At 48.9% G+C, this 20,536-nt stretch overlaps 2 protein-coding genes across 18 annotated transcripts in view; one reads left to right on the top strand and one right to left on the bottom strand.

Moving 5' to 3' along the window:
- Nucleotides 1–20,536, bottom strand: part of ZNF618 (zinc finger protein 618) — a 171,262-nt gene that overhangs the window by 102,424 nt on the left and 48,302 nt on the right. The window lies entirely within an intron of this gene.
- The window catches only part of ALAD (aminolevulinate dehydratase), a 393,442-nt gene continuing 377,640 nt past the window's right edge, over nt 4,735–20,536 (top strand). Inside the window, exon 1 of the mRNA XM_064677232.1 lies at nt 4,735–4,744. The gene's annotated coding sequence lies outside the window, so the exon portion shown is untranslated. The remainder of the gene's footprint in view (nt 4,745–20,536) is intronic.

The raw sequence follows: 20,536 nt of genomic DNA, 5'->3' as shown, positions 1-20,536 counted from the left end.
ATGAGTAAGAGCAATAAAAATGTTAAATGAGAATTCAGCTGATTTAAGCAGGGGCTTGCTGCCTGATCACTTAAATTATGATTAAAAACAAGCATTCAAATCACTTGGATTTGCAGCCACAGACACCACACTCCAATCTGCTCCCACCACCACGGGACAGGGCTGCTGGGACCCCCCACTGCCACTGCCCCAGTCCTCCCCAGGGGGAAAATGGGTTTAAATCCATTTATTTCTTCATTCATACACAGCTACCCCCCATGATTGGCCTCCAGCTCCATCCCGAGGGGAGATGTCCCTGACTCTGCCTGGGGGTGGCAGGAGGAGCAGACCTCGCTCGCCCCAGCTCCTCTCCCACAGCACCTTCCCTCTCCACTTGGTAAAAAGGGCTGAGTTGTTTGTTTTATCTGAGGAAAAAAAAGGAAAAAAAAACCTAAACCCACACCATGCTTCCCCCAAACACCTTCCCAGAGACAGCTGAATAATTTTAGTTGAAACACAAAACACACACTCAGTTTTTTCAGGAGCCAGCAGAGCCCAGCGTGGAAATTTCACCCCAAATAATTAAAATTTGGCAAAGAGAAAAGCAACTGAAAACAGGTCTGACACAGGAATGTGCCATAAAAATAACTGCAGGCCTGCTACCTGCCTTGTCTGGCGTTATTAACTTCAGAGCCACAGAAATGCAGGAAGTGCTTTTTTTATTTTGCCTTTTTTTTTCCCCTTTAAACAAAGGGCAAGACACTGGCAGTTTCCTATTTAATTTTTATTAAATAGGAGGGGGAAAAAAGCAGCCCTGCATCTCACCCAAACATCTGCAAAGCACAAGGACCCATAAATATGCCCGTGCCCCTTTTTAATTTGGATTTTTGCTTCCTCCTGCCAACAGAGCAGATGCTGAGGAGCCCCAAACCTCAGTTTGGCACCACAGTTCCCTGTGTTCTCCTTCTCACCCCTCCCAACCCAGTGACATCCCCCAAAGTTCATAAAGAGGAGGAAGCAACACTGATGGGTGAGATGAGCAGGAGCTGTGCCTGGGTGCTCAGAATCACAGAATCCTGGAATCATTAAGGTTGGAAAAGCCCTCCAAGATCACTGATCTGTTCCCCCAGCACTGCCGAGGCCACGCTAACCCCAAGGGCCACATCCACACCTGAACACTTGCAGGGATGGCGACTCCACCAGTGCCCTGGGCAGCTGTGCCAGTGCCTGACCACCCTTTCTGTAAAGAACTGTTCTCTACTACCCAACCTGAACCTCCCCTGGCACATTCCCTGCATGAAGGGCAATGATCTCTGATGCTTTGGGCTGCTGTGCCTTGTCCCCTCCCCATCCTTTGCCTTTGCCAATCCATAAGGGCCATCTCCAAAGGGATGAATTTTCCACCAGGGAACAAGGCCTTGGGCAGAGGAATGTGTTGCCTATTTCCTCAGCTGCAACTTCCCCTCAAGAAACAACAAAAATAACAATAAAAAAAAAAAATATCTGCAAGGAGGAAATGGAAGCTCTACCTGAGGCACCTTCCCGGTTCCATGGCCAAGCCAAGCCCCGGGAGTGAGGGTTTCCCATCACCCAAAATCCATCGTGGGGTCGGCAAACATCCCCTGTCCTGACCCTGGGGCAACACCACCACGGCCCAGGGAGGGGAGGCTGGAGGCAGCTTTAGAAATTTAGTGTCAAAATTCCTTGTGAGTGTCCCAGGGAATCTCATCCCTGTACTCAGCTGCTGCCTTGCTGTGGGAAAAGCCAGTGCTCAGGTCAGAGCTTGTTCCTGCAGTGAGGGGAGAAACCTGATGATAAAAAACAAATCTGAGAGGTTTGAACCCTCAGAGATGAGCCCAGGGGAGGGTTTGCTGCTCGAAGTCAGCAGAAGACAAAGGCAGCAAATCTCATCCCAGCAAAGAAGCACCTGCAGCTCCTGCCAAGCCAGGGACAAGGATGATGGAAGCACTGATGATTTATAAACCAAAAATGGCACAAAACAAACCTGCTGGGGACACACCAGGGATGCTCAACACCTCCACTGCCAGAGACAGGGAACACCTGTGGCACAATGGCACCAAACCCCCTCAGGCACCCATCCATGTGGAGACCAGAGATGGTGTCTGAGCTCCATCACAGCACAGGAATGTCTCCAGCGTGAGAGGAAGCTGCTCATTTACTGCCAGTCACACACATCACTCAGGCCAAGCTTTGGAAAGAGGTACTTTCATATTGAGATTCCCAGGTTCTCTCCTGGGAAGGTGCTGAGGTGACTGTGATCTGCAGGGATGTGACCTGTCCCCAGCACTCATGTTGGACACACAGAGCATCCCAATGCAGGATTCCTGGGGGCACAGGGAGCTGCCCCTCCCCACGAGGTGGCTGTGACACCCCGTGCCTGGGGCATGTTTGAGCAGCCCCGAATTCACAGGGTCACTGAGCAGCTCCCCCACACAGCTGCTGGAGATTCTGCTCAGCCCCTCAGAAATCAGAGCGGTTTCTAGCTGGGAACACATCATCACCCAAGCGTGGCCACTTCCCCTTCCTGCGGGTGGCCAACATCCCAAACAGGGCACGTGTCAAGGGAGGCCTTAAACTAGAGAACACCATCCCCAACCCCAGCACAGGCACAGCCACCCAGGACCTTCACTGAGAGCAACTGCAGCCATGCAGGAGATGCTCTGAGCCCCCGTCCAGCTGTCCCAGGGGAAGGCAGAGCTCTCCTCCAGTCCCACCCACGGAGGTGTGAGTGACGCCCCCTCTCCAGTGCCCATCCCTGTGGGACTGGGGATAATTATCAGCTTCTCACCACTCACTCTCTGCAGTTCCCAGTCACCAGGTGCCTCCCAAATACTAATTAGCAACAAACACTAATGACAAACCCATCTGTGCTCAGCCCAACACAAAGGTCAGGCAGGAGCAGGGGTCTCACTGGAGAAGCCAAGATGGGAATGGTCCCCTCTGCTCTCACAGGGACACTTCTGACCTCACCCAGGGGCCCTCCCTCTGCTGCTTTCAATTCTCTTTGTATTGGCAGAAGAATTATTTTTATTTTAACTTCTTTTTAGGTTTTCTTTTTGCTTGGTCTTGCAAACTGGGTTCCCTCAGGTTTCTCCCCACATTCTTATCTGGGGCAGAGAAAGTTGCAGCATGGAGGTAAAAACTAAAGGTAGGCAAATAATAATAATTAAAAATCACAATTAAAATCTAGACATTATTCTCATTCCATGTCATTGGATTTACTTCTTGTCTACTGTTCATTATCTTCCCATTTTATAATCATTTACCACCTTGGGTGTGCTGCCTGCATCCACCTCATTGCTGACTTGTCTCAGGAGCTCAGTGTTACAAGTTCTTCTAAAGGGTTTTAAACAGAAAAGGTCGAATTTCTGCTGGAAAAGGCACACGTGAGGCTGAAACCTGGGTGAAAACACCAAAATCAGTGGGGCAGGGAAAAATCCCACCCCGGGCTGGCCAGGTGATGATCCCCAGCAGCAGCTGAGCTCCAGCAGGAGCTGAGCTGAGCTCCACCAGTGCTCTGCCCTCTTGCAATGGCAAAGCCCCACTCAGGACGGCCCCAGGTGTCCCTGTCCCCCCTCCCCTGTCTCCCCACACTCCAGGTAGTTGCAGACATGTTTAAGGGCTGTGAGCAGTTGCCTCTGAGTCAAGGGAATATTCCTGCGAGTAATTTTATGAACTTGCTGAAAGTACTGGCAGAATTTGTGCTTTGAATTTCAATTTTTCTCCCCTGGCAGCCCAGGGAGATTCAAGTAGCACACGCCAGCAGAAGTAACCAGAGAAAGGGAACATTAAATAAATTTTAACCTCAAACTACAAATGTTCAAGCCAGTATGAAAAACCTTCAACCTCGTGCACCTTCGTTTTTTCTCGAAACAGTCATGAAATTAAAATTATGAATAAATCAATGCAGCAAATTGGTCTGAATTTAAAGAGTTACTCCTTGATTATAAGCAACTGAAAAGTAATCAAAATATTTTTTCCATCTCCTGTTGCTCAGTGCTCTCCTTTCTCCTTTCTTTATGAGAAAAATAATCAAATTGAGGGTGAAGAGGAGAAAAGGCATTACTGATTCCTTCTGAATTCTCAGGTTATAAAAGCTGGAAAATAAGAGTGACCGGGCAAAACAACAGAATTATGTTCATGGAGCAGTTGTTTACAGCTGGTATGAGTTTCCCAGCAAAAGAAACAGCTGGAAATATTTTTAAAGAATAAATGTATACGGAATGAAACCTTGGGGGGCAGGAAGGTATTGTTATTTTTTACTTGTGGGGAAAAAAAAGGGGTGAAGGAGCCATACAAGAGCATTTCAGAAATCCAGCCCATTTTTCCAGGCTTCCAATTTCACAGGAAACTCTCAGGAAATCAAATTTTTAAAAAATCCCATTTTACAGGCACTTTTCCAAGTTGATAAAGCAAACATATCTAACAAGCTACAAGTGCACACAGGACAAAAAAATTACAATAGGACTTATTTATTCAGGGAATCCCCCCCATGTTACAGCAGGGCCGTTTGACACGGTTTGTTGGGCTGTTGTGAGTGGGAACATCTCCTGCCTTTGCCTTGGAACATCTGACAGCCCCACTGCACAGCATTCCCAAGGCAGGAACCCCCAGGAACCATCCCCCTGAGCAGCTCCAGCCCCTCCCAGCTGCAGGTTGACAGGATGGGTGGGAAAGACCTGAAAGTTGGGTTTCAGAGGAACCACTTCCCAAGTGGAGCAGGCTGGGAGAACAGGCACGGGCTGTGCCCTGGGCTCATCCCCAGCAACGAGGGCACCAGGGCAAGGGGGGGTTCTCCTCCTCTACTCCAGTCTCAGGAGATGTCACATGGAGCACTGCACCCAGCTCGGTGTCCTTGGCACAGGAAGGACGTGGAGCTGCTGGAGAGAGTCCAGAGGAGGCCACAAAGATGCTGCCAGGGCTGGAGCCCCTCTGCTCTGGAGCCAGGCTGGGAGAGCAGGGGGGTTCACCTGGAGATAAGAAGGCTCCAGGGAGACCTCAAAGCCCCTTCCAGGGCCTAAAGGGGCTCCAAGAGAGCTGGAGAGGGACTGGGGACGAGGGATGGAGGGACAGGACAAGGGGGAATGGCTTCCCATTGCCAGAGGGCAGGTTTAGATGGGATATTGGGAAGAAATTGTTCCCTGTGAGGGTGGTGAGGCCCTGGCATAGGTTTCCCAGAGAAGCTGGGGCTGCCCCATCCCTGGGAGTGTCTAAGGCGGGGCTTGGACGGGGCTTGGAGCAACCTGGGCTGGTGAAAGGTGTCCCTGCCCATGGCAGGAGTGGAACCAAATGATCTTTAAGGTCCCTTCCAACCCAAATCAGTCTGTGATTCAATGATTCTCTCACCACAACTCAGCTGATGGGAGACAACCTGAGAAACCACCTGATCTTGAACACAAACAGTTTAATCTACCCCAAAACAGGCCTGTGCAACCCCAGCACGAGCAGGGCTTCGTGCTGGTCGGAGATGTGTGGAGGCAGAGCCTCCAGGCCATCCTGACAGCTGTAGAGCTCAGCAGGGTTTGGCCAAAGCAAAGACCAGCCAGGAGACAACTCAAGCTCTGGGCAGTGGGGTGTCCAAATCCCAGCACGTGTGCAGGGGCAATGCTGCAAGGCAGGTTCTCCACGGGAGCATCTCTGCATCTGATCAGAGCAGGACCAGGACCAGACAGCAGGATGGCCCATCCCACCCATCCCACCTGCCCCATGAGCTCTCACACATGCACAAATCCTGCTCTCTGAGTACTACAGAGTACCCTGGGAAAGAGTCAGCCAGGCCTGTACCTGGAGGAGAATCCATCTCCACACTGGGGTCTCTCCCATCTGCTCACAAATCCTACAAGTCCCACCGGTGCTGCCCAGGACAGACACACATGGATCATCCTGCTCATCTCCTGGAACTGGGACCCAACACACAAGGAAAACTTAAAAACAAACCCAACTGATGTCAAGAGCATCTCAGAGGGCAGGGCACTGGTGGGACTACCCTCAGCCCCAGGGTGGTGGATCCCAGAGCCACGAGGAGCCGGTGAGGAAGAACTTCTTGGAAGAAGCTTTCACAAGGCTCAAACTTTGCCCTTTAAACCTGCATGGAGCCGGTCCCAGAGGAGCTGCTCCAGCTCATGGCTAAGTCATCTGGGTTCCAGTGGGAGTAATGTGATCCATGGGCAGAACTGTACATTCTGGAGTTGGTTTTACACCTTTTTTTGGTGAATTTTGAAGAATGCTTTGGGTCCCTCCATAACTAACAGCACTGCAGAGATGCAAGGACAATGTTCAGCTTAAATCTGAGATAAATCATGAAAAATTAAACATTTGAAAAACACACTCCAAGGCAGAAAATTAGATCTAGAATTTTAAAAAAGCCTAATTTGATAAATATCACAGTGAGACCCTGTTAGGAACAGCACCATGAGGAGGTTCAGCCTTGGCCAAGAGTCCTCTCCAAGGCTGGCACACAAGACTCCTCCCAGTGCCAGTGGGAAAGGCTGTCCACTTGGAAAATATAAATTTTATCCTTATAAAATATGAATTTTATCCTTATTAAAAAAAATCCCTTGTAGCATTTAGAAACAGGCTGTGAAGTTGAAACTAAGACATTCTCCATTGGGAGGGTAACTGTGGGACCTCACCTTCTCTCCCAGTTTTGTATGATTGGCCTGTTTAAATAGCATGAAATGGTGGTAATTTTACTTTGGAAAGAGAAAAAAAAGAGTCAAACCACATAGCTCCAAAAGTAAGAAGGGGGAAGGCACACAAAGCTGGGTAATTTCTTCAAACTTAAAAAAGAGCAGTAATTACAGGGGGGAAATTCAGAAAGAATTTAGTCTGCCTGGCTCCCTCAAAAACCAAAAAAATAAGAAAAAAAAAGCAAGAAAAAACAGTAAAAAGAGAAAAAAGAGAAGGAAGGGGAGGAAATGAAGTTGGAGAAAAAGCAGGCCGAAAGTAGAATTCTTAGAAATTCTGCTTGTAAAATAACTCCCATCAGCCAACCACAAATCCTATAAATATCACCAGATCGACTTCCCAAGCTGATCTAAATCAACAAATAAACAAACAAACCTCCAAGATTTTAAAAAAGAAAATAAATAAATAAACCCAACTAAAAACCAGGCCAAAAAACCCTGTAAAGCTGCTGCTCTGCCCAAGGGTGGGTGGCTTTGCCAGCTTCCCAAGAACGATGGGCATTTGGGAAATGAGGGGGAAACCAGTGTTTCCTGGGTCCATTGAACCTGCAAAGGAGGGATCCTGCCGAGACAACCCAAACACTGCCCAGGGGCAGAGGGATGGGGACCCTCAGCCCTCCCCCAGAGCTCCTCAAACCCGTGGCACTGGGAGAGCAGGATGTCCTCCTGGACCATCAACCTGCATTGTCCTCACTCCCAAACTGCCATATCTGAGCAACTGCTTGGGCTAAAAAACTGTTTTCTAATATGTTTGCAGGGGACAAACCTCACCAGAACCCGACTGGCACGACCTTCAATTCCCCAAAGTTCCTGGAGCTGAAGCACACGAGGGCCCGGAGCTGCAGGGAGATGATTTTCAGCCCAAAGTGCAGCTACAGCGACACCGACCACTGCAAGGATTGGTGTCATCCTGCTGCACCACTCACACAGCACAATGTGACACTCATTTTCAAAAAATGGAAGTGACACAATCTCTGACATTTAAAATTTTCTGATTCATACAGGCAAAATGCATCCTATTTATTCTTTTAAGCGAGAACTGTAAGATGTGCTCGAAATCTAAACGAAGCACTTCTAACCCTCAGATTCTGTTTGAGCCTATGCAACCCAAAGAGATATTCCTTATTTTCTGCAAAACAACAACAAAAATTAGAATCAATCTATTAATCTTACAGCTCAACTTGAGAGGGAATTTTTCAGTTTTTCAGAGCTTTGAAAAAACCAAAAATATCCATTATTTGCACAGCCTGGCAGAGAGGACAGATTTGTCTTGGAAAACCTCCAATTTGATGCAAAAAAGGTACAAATGTTCTCACAGGACCCCTTTTAGGGTTGAATTCTGCAGGCAGCACCATGAGTCCTCTGCCAGTCTGCAGGGCAGGAGCTGCTGCAAATCCTGAGAAAGAAAAGCCAAGTGCAGTTGTCTCCCCAAAATTCTGATGCAGCCTTGGGTCATGTTGAAGGATGAGACAGAAATCTCTAAGTGCCAATGCCCAATTCCCAAATGGAATCTGAGTTTCCTGGCAGGGTTGGTTGGGCCTCCAAGTTGAGAAAGGAGCAATGAACCCACTGAAAAGGACGTGTGGTCCTTTGGAGAAAAAAAATCAGGCCAAGGGCTGTTTCCTCCTCCAGATGCCTCCAGAAACCCTCTGAACATCAGCTCCAGTCCAGCTGAGCACCAACTGCAGGAGATGCTGGACTGGGAAAAGATGAGATGTGCCAGATTCCACAGGCTCTTCCATTAGAAAAGAAAAACTGATGCTCACCTACACTTCATCACAGACAATTATTCACCTTGGTGCTTTATTTCACACTCAGATCATGGATAACCTCAGCAGCAGCCAGGGATGTTTTCTGGATGAACTGTTTTGTACCCACAGAACATGGTTATCACCAATTTTGTGACTGACTTAAAGCAGAGCATCTCCACTGAATTACTCCACTGAGCATCTGGGAAATTTCCTCAGCCCAAAAATTGTCTTCTGCATGTAAAACTCCCAGTGTGGGATTAAAACCATGTGACAGTTCAGAGCACGGGTAGAAAAGCCCAGTAAATACTGGGGACCATCCTCAAATCACCAAATTCCATCCTGGGTGAGGCACCTCTGCTTTGATGCTCTTTGCCTCCACATGGTCCTGAACACAAAGGAGGACACAGGATGCTCCTGAGTTTAGGGGAAGGTCTCTGGAGAGAGACACAGCCCCCCCAGGCAGGGGCAGGACGGGGGCTCAGGGGCTGTCAGGGGGAGCTGCACCACTGCAAACACTCAAGGACATCTTGTTTTAGTGAAATGGCAACTTAAATAGGGCATCTCCAGTTCTTCAAAAATGCCATACATCATCTCACCCACTGTGACACATCCCTGGAGGGGTGGGCAGACACCCCAGGCTGGGGTCTTAGGGGGCTTTTCCAACCCAAACGGTTCCATGATTATATAGTGATTACCAAGTCACGCAATAGATGCTACTCAAACAAGAGCAATACCCTTCCTTCCATCCAATTCCTTCCCTTCCTTATCTAGCACTTATTTTACAGACAGAAGGCCAATATCCGGTGACTTACACTCTGTTCTTTCACCAGCTGAAACCCCAAAAGCCCTTTCCTAAGGTGGACCATCCCCCTACACACTAGGAATGATTCAGACAATTTCTAGTTCCTGCCTCAGTGGTTTCAAAGCAGGCCACCTTTCCAAAAATGGAAAATTTTTATTAACTAATGGTTATTTATTCATGCAATGAAGCTGAACTATAAGCTGCCTTCTCCCTCAAGTTAACAGAAGCTCCAGTCCATGAGCCCACAGGTCCAGGTGCCCACTGCCCTCCTGGTGGGCAATGTCTGCGGAGTGGGTTCTCCAGGGGAATATCTGTGATGTAACCCACACCAATCCCTCTGGTGATTGGTGAACATGTCAGCCAGCACACTGCAGACCATCAAAGAAATGATTGTCTGAATGTTTCTCTCCCTGCCCCCACAAATCTGGGTGTCACACCACAGCCAATGTGAGTAGACACAGCACACATCCCTGCTGGCTCTGCTCAGGGATCCCAGATGCTTCAGCTCAGGTTATCCCTACCTCCTTCTCTTAAGGAAGATAAATATTAATTGTCTTGTGTCCACCCTAATGATCCAGAAAAGAGGATCAAGCTGGTGCTCCTCAGTGGATGATCATTGTCAGCTGCACCCTGAGACAGGATCCACAAACGGGGGCCAAGCTGCTGGAATGGCTCCTCCACTGGGAGTGGGCAAGGAGAGTGAAGGTGAACACACAGCCCAGAAAAACAACCACATCCTGGGCTGATCCCACGGTGCAGGGAGAAGGTGAGGGGGGATTCTGCACCTCTGAGACCCCACCTGCAGAGCTGCCTCCAGCTCTGGGGTCCAACAGCACATACAGGACATGGAGCTGCTGGATAAGTCCAGAGGAGGCAACAGAGATGCTCCAAGGGCTGGAGCCCCTCTGCTCTGGAGCCAGGCTGGGACAGCTGGGGGTGCTCACCTGGAGAAAAGAAGGCTCCAGGGAGACTTCATTGTGGCTTTTCAGTACTTAAAGGGGGCTTGTTAGAAAATTGGGGACAGAGTTTTTAGCAGGGCCTGTACTGACAGGCCAAGGGGTGATGGGTTTAGACTAAAATAGTGGAGATTTAGATTATATACAAGGAAGATTTTTTTTCAATAAGGGTGATAAAACACACAGGTGGCCCAGAGAAGCTGTGGCTGCCCCATCCCTGGAAATATTCAAGGTCAGGTTGGACAGGGCTCTGAGCACTCTGGTCTAGTGGGAGGTGTCCCTGTCCTGGCAAGGGGGCTGGAACAAGATGGGCTTTAAAGGTCCCTTCCCAAACTATTCTGTTCTGATTCTATTCCATTCTGCCAAGGACAGCAGTGCCCACAGTGCCTGTGCTGTACCACCAGTCTCTCCCCCATTACCCTCAGAAAGTCAGGTCCCAGAAGTACTCGGGTTCCCCAGCAAGACCCGTGATGCCAAAGCAGCTCCTCGGCTCCGAGCTCGGAGGGACTCCACAGAACTTTGTGCCTCGCAGGCAGATTTTTGTGGCCGTTGTGTGCTCTGCACAAACCACAGCAGTGATCCTGCTCTGATCCCACTCCCTGCCACAAGGGCACAGCCACCCTGCAGCCCTGCCCCGGCACAGGAGCCTCCCTGCCCTGGCACAGCCCCACTGCAATAATTCCATCCATGTTCCTCTCCACTCGATTTTCCACTTGCGCAGACGGAGCAGCAGCAGTTGCAGACTCCGAATTGGTCTCTGGTGACTAATTGCTGAGGTAATAAAAAAAAGAAAACCCTATCAGGCCACAGCTATGCAGGCACTATGTTGCAATATGAAGTGGACATACTCTGGAGTCTCCTGGGATCCCCCGAAATTTGCAGAGGGTTCAGGAAAAGGACGTTCAGAAGGTAAAACCCCATGGTGCCCGTGAGGCTCTTAAACGTGACCTCCAGGCTCCCCTGCAGCCTCTAATGGGCCAACTCTGCACTTTGCACAAATTATCACGAGTATCAAAAATATCTTTACAACAGAGCTTTTATTTCCATATATTTGAAGCTGCTTTCCCCTTTTGTTTCTTCTCTAAACCGGTTAAAATGAGCATTAAGGGATATAATTATGTTGTTAGCTTAATTGCCTACTTAAAGCAGAATCTACAGGGGTTTAATGCAAGATTTGAAAAGGGGGGGAAAAAAGGAAATTGGGATATTAATGGATACAATTTTAAAAATGAACCTCTTCTGGGGAAAAGCGAGTTTGGGGCATGGGATGGAGAGTGCAGGGGGAGGAGGTGGAATGAGCCCCCCATCAGTTTCTGTAGCAAGGTTTTGTCAAAATGCAAATTGTTGGCCCATCCCTTCTCCAGCAGTCTAATTTTGGAGAATTTGACCTAATTAATCATTAACCACCACACACAAAAAAAGTATCCCTCCTTCAGTTTGAAACCTTAATGCTATTATTGGCATGACACACTTAAGCTCAGGAGAGGGGCTGGGATCTGGTACGTGCCCGGTGCTGTGAGGACCGGTCCAGCTGGGAACACCCTTGCTCCAAAATCACCCAGCAGACAAACAACCATTTTCCACAGGCAGAGGAGCACAAACAGGACGAGGGGAGTAAAAAAAATGGTGCCCAACCCTTATTGTGATAATTGCTGTCTGGAGTCACTGCCACATGCTAAGGGAGAAGGACACTCATCGTCCCTCCAGGCCAACCCATCCTGTCCCACACAGGCTCCTGCACGGACCCACTTTTGTATTTGTTTAGAAACACTGAACTAAATCCTCAAAGCTTTCTCAAAGCCTTGCTTAACTATTATGCCAGACCCACAAAAAGCACAGGGCAAAGCCTGTTGACAAGCAGAGCAGGAGCTTTCAGAGGCTGAAGCACCAGCCACATGTTGTCAGTGGTCCAACCACTTCCCTGGTGTCCCCAGTGGTGGCTCTGGATGGGGAGAGACTTTTAAGGCATCAGCAAAAGTGCTGTTCAATGTCCTAAATGCCTCTAAATTCTACAATTTCTCCTGTCTTCACACAGTCACTGTGGCTGGTGTTGTCTCCGATGTCTTGGCAACTGAGATGCTGCTCTTTGAGCACTGTTGGTCCCCTCTGAGTTAAACCCTACAGATATAACTTTGCCAGCAACAGAGCTTGACAGTCCTAGAATTAAGCTCAGCCCTGCTCTGTGCCACTTCCCTGGTGCCACTGCTCAGCTGGTCAGAGCTTGGTGCTAACATTGCCACGGTGGTGGGTTGGATCCCTGTATGGAGGGATCTTCACTTTAGAGCTGAACTTGATACTTGTGGGTCCCTCCTGACCCAGAATGTTCTGTGATTCTGTAACCTGTACAGCTCCAACCAGAGCTAAACCTGGTTTCTGCAGGTTTTTCATGACCCTCCCTCCGACAGCGTTCACCACAGAGCTGGGGCATGTGGAGGACACAAAATTTAAGGGAAAACCCCACCACCAATGAACCAGAAAGAGAAAAGGTTAATGAAAATTCAGTATATACAGGTGGGAAACACCATTCTGCCCTTGCAGAGATGGAGCAAACCTTCCTCCACAGTGTTTGTTCTGTTCTCTCAGAAAAAGAAACAAAATGCTGATGGCAAAAGAGATGCTTTCCATCCAAACTGAGAGCCCTCTTGGGGTCCTGTCCCTTACCCTGGCTCCTAAAAGCTTATTTATATAAAATTTTGAAATCTTTAGGAAAACTTTTTATATATTCATTTATTATGTTATACAAATGTCAAATACTCAGTGTGCTATTTCAAATAGTATTATATAACATATCTAGTTATTATATTATCTATTATATATATTATGTTAAATAATATATCTAACACATATATTAAAATATATATATATATATACATAAAACACGTATTATGTTTGAAACCTTTAAGAAAACTATTTCCTGTGATAAGCAGCTGTTTCCCTCCAGCCCTTTGCCAACCTGCACAGAGATTTTGGAGGCTGATGGGTTTGGTGTGTCCGCACAAGGGACCATCTCACAATCCTGGGTGAGTTATTGGTGCACTCGAAAAAACCCACAGAATTAATGTATTTCAGGGTCTCCTTGGAAACACAGAGGAAACGTGCATTGTTCCAAAGTTCGCTGTTATTAGCAGGAATATGTACAGCACAAATTAAGGACTTCAGAGGAGAAGCCACCTTGGATCGTTTGATTAATACAGTAAGTACTTCCTATACCAACATAAGTGGATTTCAAACAACTTGAACTCAACATAATTAGACAGATTAATAAAGCACCAGAATTAAGGCATTAGGTTGAAAGGAAAAACGTGACAGAACATGGAAATTAGCAGATAAAGTGAGAGAAAGTAAACAAGGGGATGCATCAACCAACAGGCTCATAAATTCTGGGGAGTCCAACTGACCACGGGCACCCAGCAAACAGCACCATCAAATAATTCCAGGATTAAAAGCCCACACTGGAAACCTAACCCTATGCAGGGCTTACACTAAAACCACATTGAAAAAATAACATCGTTGCACAATCAAAATGTCAGACACTGCCAAAATTTGGGTGGATTTCACCCTGTGCAATGTGCCACCAGCCTGCCCCGCGCTCTGACACAGCCCTGAGATGGTGATCACATGTCACTTCTTCCACAGGACCCTCAACCCGTCCAGCATATCATGTGGTTCAGAAAAAAAGACGAAAATAAAGGGGAAAAAAAGAAAATTTTTCAGCTGCCACACTGACCTGGTCGGGGCTGCCACTGCATGACTGGGTCAGTGACTCTGCAGTGTTTGTGAATAATAATTTTTTTTAATTTAGAACCAGAATTTTTAGAATATTTTCTAGAAATTATTATTATTTTCTTTCTTTTGTTTGGTTTTTTTTTCCCCCTCATACTTGCACTTTCCTTCCTACCTGAGTTTGGGCACTGTGGGAACCCCAAGGCCACAGGAGGGATGCTCAGCTCAGCCCCTCGGCCCCAGCTGAGCATTCACAGTATTCACGTTCTGAGGTTAAAAACCTGCCTGGATCAGGGTGTTTTTCCACAGGGCCACATCCCTGAAATACTAAATGTTCTCTCAGTTTCCCACTTGACACCCAGCAGTGGTTCTCCTCCTTCCCTGAAGGAAAGTGCTCAGTGATGGCACCAGCCCCGAACTGGCCACCTGAGCCTGGTGGGTCATTTAACCATGTTAAATGGGGGATTAGGTTATGGTGGGAAGGTCTCAAACTCACAAAAATTCTTAAAGATCAGGAAAAGGCAAAAGATCCCCTCTAAGGACTCAGAAAAGCTGGGTTCCTCCCTACCCCCATCTATTTTTGGGGCTCAAAAGGTGGGCAAACCCACCTTCCTCTGAACTCATTCATCAGCCAGAGCAGGAGTTCTTACTATGACTTCTCCAAACAAATTTCCCCCTCAGGCAGACACCTGGCTTGGAAAAATTCGGTCCAAACACTTACAAAAGTTTTGGCAGAGTTCTGAAGAGTCGAAGGCAGGGGCTGGTTGAGTTGGGAAATGCTCATCGTGGCACCACTGCCAGCTCCGCCCCGGGGAGGCACAGGCCAAAATAAAAACAAAATAAAAAAATAGTAAAAAAAAAAGCTGAATGAGTCATTGTTCATCAGAAGAGAGGAGAAATCAGGATTTTTTTGTTTGTTTGGAGGGGGTGGTGTGTTCAAGATACTGGAGGAAGAAAGGTTGTTTTGTTTTGCTTTGTTTTACAGGGATACCACAGGAAAAGTCTTGTGTGGAGATTAAGTAGAGCTATTAATGAGGAGCAAAGTGGCTCTCAGGGCCAGGGCCGGCCCATTCCCGGGGCAGGGACATGGCAAGGGTTATGCCACACAAAAATAGATGGGCCCTCCCACCCCCAGCCAGCACCGGGATCTCTGCAGCTGATCCTGCAGGCACCCAGAGCTGGGACAGCACCCAGAACTGGAACAGCACCCAGAACTGGAACAGCACCCAGAGCTGGAACAGCACCCAGAGCTGGAACAGCACCCAGAGCTGGGACAGCACCTGGCACCGGAGCAGGTACCAAGCACCAGAGCAGGAACCCAGTGCCAAAGCAGCACCCAACACTGGGGCAGGACCATACTGCCAAAGCAGCAACCAGCACCAGAGTGGGCACCCAGTGATGGAACAGCATGTGGCACCCGAGCAGTCACTCTGCACCAGAGCAGGAACCCAGTGCCAAAGCAGGCACCCAGCACCAGAGCAGGAACCCAGCGCCAAAGCAGGCACCCAGCACCAGACGTGCACCCAGAGTCAGAGCAGCATCCAGTGCCAGAGCAGATACCCAGTGCAGGAGAGGGCACCCAGCACCTGAGCATCACTGAGCACCAGAGCAGCACCCAGCCACCACTGTGGGCACCCAGTGCTGAAGCAGCACCCAGCACTGGAGCACCAACCAGTGCCAGAGCAGCACTGGGACAGACCCTCCCACACACTCAGCACTGGAGCAGCACCCAGTGCTGGGACAGAGCCTCCCATGCACTCATCCCCAGCCTCCTCCCGTACCTTCAGCTGGGTACACGCAGCCCAACCAAAGTGGGGCTGCCCAGGTGAGTGGTTCATTCCAGCTGAACCATCTGCAGCAGCACCAGCAACATGTGGCAGCAAGGACAGAACAGCTGGTGGGAGTGGGAATGGCACAAACTGACTCCAAACCAGCCTTTTCACTGCTATTCCTAGGATTTTTTATCCTTTTTTTGATGACATGAAGAAGAAATAACATCAATGAGTCATGGCCACATCACGTGCCCATGACCCTGCAGAGTCACCAGCAACTCCCACTCATTTACTTTTCAAACAGAACTAGGAAATAAATCTAAAGGCATCTCCAAGCCATGTCCTTCTCAGCACCGCTGTCAGAGAGCAGAAAGCAAAGGCTTTTGGGCAATGAGGAAGTTGGGAAGAATTTAAACAACCAGCCCTGGTGCAAATGCACACCCTGGCACTGCTGTCCCCCCATGCCCTGCCACCAGCTCCACTCCCAGGAGCCACCACACAGGTGCTCTGCAAATCCCATCCCACGTGCCAGCACACTGGAATTTTGGGAAAGCCTTCAATACCTCAAGCACATAAAGTCTTATACTCCAAAAAAAAAAAAAAATTAAAGAAAACACTTAAGGCTTTATATGGGCTTTTTTGGTAGTTCCTATTTAGCAAATAAACTAAAATAAGTGACCGGGAGCTTCACCCCTGTGGAAGATCCATGCACTGAGCCTCCCATATCTGGATTTCCTGGCTGACACTGGAGATAGAAGTGCAGGGCTGTTCGGAGGAGAAAATCCTGCTCTGCCTGATGGGAGAGGAGAGGGCCCTGTTCCTGTCCCTGTCCTTGTCCCTGTCTTAGTACAGGCCACATTTGGGGAACCCCGAGCACGCCAAGAGTGGATCTTCTTCCAGCAGCTCTTGCTGGCACCACAGGAATGCCAATGTCATGAGTCCTGTCCTTCCTTATAACGAGAGAATTAAACATAAAACATTAACAGTGAATTTCTTGACCTACACAAGGAGAACTTCCCACAGCTGATGACACTGTAAAAAAGGCCGTGGAGCCAGCACTGCTCACCATTACATTATTTTAAATTTCCTCTTGCACTGGCACCAATAACGTGAATTTTAAGGTCACCTTACAACAGTTTTTGAAACATTTTGAATAAAAATGGCAATTTTCCCCCCCCCTTTTTTTTTTGAAGAAACATTTCCATGGCACATCATGGGCTTGATTTTGTTTTGATTTTTTTTGTTTTCAAAGGGAACTAATCTCTCCAGCCTCCCTCCAAAGGCAGCCCTAGTTAAGCCCGTGCTAATAGAAGTGCAAATCAAGCCCGGGCCAAGCCACATAATTGCTTTCCAGACGGGTGAATGTGCCACTGATGGCACAGCCCATCTGCTGAGCAAACCAGTGCAACAACTGCTCCAATTTTTTTTTTCCAAGCAAAGGTGCAGCAACAAACCCACAAAATAGGTTTTGCTTCCAGCAGCCAGCGCCTCCGAGCCATTTTTATAATCCTTGTTTTTCTTAGATTATCCCAGTGTGGTTTTTCCCCCATTTCCTTGTTGAGCACTATTTAACCAGCACCAAGTGTGCAATCATTAAACCACGCGACACGGAGCCGGCTGGTCAGCCAGAAATGGCCAAGAGCAGCAGCCAGGCATTGCTGAAATAACTGCTTTGGTGGTAAATGATAAAAATAAAATGGCCTTTGGAGGCTGTAATTTGAAGGTGCTGTGGGGTGGGAGCTCTGGGGGTTTGGGTCCAGCCTGGCAATGCTGATCCTGGCACAGGAGGGCAGCCGAGCTGCTCCGGGTCCCACCACACACCTCTGCACCCTCTGAGATATTCACAGAACAGTCTGAGTTGAAAGGGACCCACAAAGACCATTAAGTCCAACTCTTAAGTGAACTGAACCTACAACCATGGCATTACTGGTACCATGCTCTACCCAACTGAGCCAAAACACTCCCATCGAGATGGACGCAGATCTATAAGAAACACAAAACTATAAGCACTTTTTAACAATAACCAATTTATTTAATTAATCTAAAAAATCTGCTTGGAGGCCTGGGCCTCTGAGCTGGAGTTTCTCTCCCTTGCAAGGAGCAGAATTGCAATGAGCAAAGTCTGGCTTTAAATTAAACACTCCAAGTTAAGGCATAAAGGCATTTTCCTCCATCCGCCTGCCAATGTGCTGAGGACCAGGGCAGCATCCCAGGAGCCGCCACCTGAGGCTCAGCTCTACAATTTCTCCAATTCCTGTCACATTCAGACTCTCTGAATCTGCACAGAGGACTAGGACGGATTTTGGAAGGAAGATGGATAAACCCAAAGGTGCTGGTGCAGCCTGAGCACTGCTCAGGATGCAGGATGAGCACCAAGACCTGCTTCCCTCGCTCAGGTTCAGCTCCCTGCTCGCTCCAGACAGTCACCCAGTCAAGCCATGAGCAGTCATGGGCAATCATTAACCACGGAGGCCAGCAGGTCTGAGTCCACACACCTGCCCTGCTGGGGAAAGTCAGGTGAAAGGACACCCTGAAGGAACCAGCAGCGCTCACCAGCCCAGAGAGTCCGATTTAGCGATAAAGGGCCCATTCCCACGGAAAAAACCCGGCCAGCACATGCAAAGCACAAACATGTTGCCTTCTCCTGAATTTAAAAGATGTGCTGGAAGCAAGACGTGAGCACTGGCATGACCAGTGGTCCCTGCCTCAGTTACTGTCCCTGTGCCATGGTTTGCCCACAGGAACCTGAGCATTCTCCTTCCAAGGCTTCACCTGCATCAGCACAGCTCACGGGACAAGCTGCATCTGCCCTTTCATTAGGGATTCACAAATCAACTTGTTGGTATTTGCAAGATCCACAGCTCTGAGGTCCTCCAAAACTGGAAAGTCAGAAACCCTTGGTCTTCTACTAAAAAGAAATCATACAATGTCCAACCTGGCCTTGGACACTTCCAGGAATGGGACAGCCACAGCTTCTCTGGGCAACCTGTGCCAGGACCTCTCCACCCCCTGAGTAAAGCTTCATAATATCTAATCTAAATCTCCTCTGTCTTACTTTAAAACCTTCCCCCTTATCCTGACATTATCTCTCCACGCAAAAAAATATTTTAAAGATCCTGAGGGAGGTTTTGGGAGCTGCCACAGCCCCTCTTTCCACATCATGTTCCCATTTAGCTGATCTCAGTGTTACCAACACCATGGCAGCCAAGCCCGGGGGTGAAGCTCAGCCTGTGCAAACCCTGCCCCAATTACACTGGGTGTGAACGGGGGGACTGGGGAAGGTCCAGCCCCCCTGACCAGTGTGGGGACCCCCCAGCTCATGGTACATGTACGTTTGTCCTCTAATTTTCAAGTATTCTAAGTGCACTGAACCAGTTTTTCCTGTTTTCCTTCAAATTAATGGTCACTACCGAAGGCAAAGCCAGGCTGGGGCTGCAGAAAGCACCGGCCCTGGTGCAGCACAGTGGGGCATCTCCTGAGTGTTTGTCTGGGAAACGCTGCAGGAATCACCCTCTGGGAGCATGGATGCCCAATTTTAGCACCTGTGCCAGCACCTCCCTCTCCACACAGCCAACACCCCAAAGTGGCCTCTGGCATCTGCCACTGCCACCCCTCAAGTCCCTGTGCCAACGTGGGAGCTCCCAGGAGCACCAATGTCCTGTCTGCCCAGAGACGTGCCCATGGCCACCCCAAATTGGTGCCTGCAGCCCCCAGGGTCCTGCTGGGCAAGGGGTGAGTGCTGACAGTCCTGCTGCAGGAGAAGGAGGAAGAGGAGGAGGAGGAGGAGGAGGAAGAGTAGAAAGTCCAGTCCAGCCCAGCAAGCTCTGCTCCGTCACACCTGGTTTCCATGTGCCCAAATCTCCTCCTGTTTGAGCAGCATCACATTAAATTAAGAATTACAGCGGCACAGCCCCCCCTTGCTCCTGCTTCAGGAGTCACCACCCAGCAGGTTCAATCCACTAGGAAAGAAACTCCTCCATAGTAATGGTTTCTGTTCAGATACAGGTCATTTCCATGCAAAAATCCAATCTTTCTGAAAAAATGAGGGAAGGAATTTCCTGCCCAGCCATTGGCCCCGTCCTCATCCTCCTCCAAACACATCCCAACAACTCTGACCTGTGCACAGAGAGAGCCCAGCACGTCAGACCAGGATGAGAGGCGAGCCCTCTGCCCTGTCTCGTGGGCTCTGGCATGGCAGGAGCCTCCAGCACACTCAGCAAGATTTCTAAATAACTCCAAGGCAAACAAATGGATTGAGCCCCTTCCCTTGTAGGGACTCAGTACATCAACCAGCACATCAACAACCAGGCCCCTGTTTCGACCTCCTGTAGGGCAAAACATGATCCAGAACCACAGACTCGTTTGGGTTGGAAAGGACCTTATACCTTCCACTAGCCCAGGTTGCTCCAAGCCCTGTCCAACCTGGCCTTGGACACTTCCAGGGATGGGGCAGCCACAGCTTCTCTGGGAAACTGTGCCAGGGCCTCCCCACCCTCACAGGGAACAATTTCTTCCCAATATCCCATCTAACCCTGCCCTCTGGCAGTGGGAAGCCATTCCCCCTTGTCCTGTCCCTCCATCCCTTGTCCCCAGTCCCTCTCCAGCTCTCCTGGAGCCCCTTTAGCCCCTGGAAGGAGCTCTAAGGTCTCCCAGAGCTTTTTCTTCTTCAGGTGAACACCCCCAGCTCTCCCAGCCTGGCTCCAATAGCAAAGGGGCCCCAGACCTGGACACAGGGATATCATTTTTAAAACTTTTTCCTCATCGCTCCATACTCCCACACAGAAACCAGTTTTGAAATGCAGTAGAAAATCCAACTACCATGAAATCGCCGATTTTGCTGTCTTGC

Source organism: Pseudopipra pipra, chromosome 20 (assembly GCF_036250125.1).
Source record: "Pseudopipra pipra isolate bDixPip1 chromosome 20, bDixPip1.hap1, whole genome shotgun sequence".
NCBI lineage: Eukaryota > Metazoa > Chordata > Aves > Passeriformes > Pipridae > Pseudopipra > Pseudopipra pipra.
This window is presented reverse-complemented; position numbering and strand designations above follow the sequence as displayed.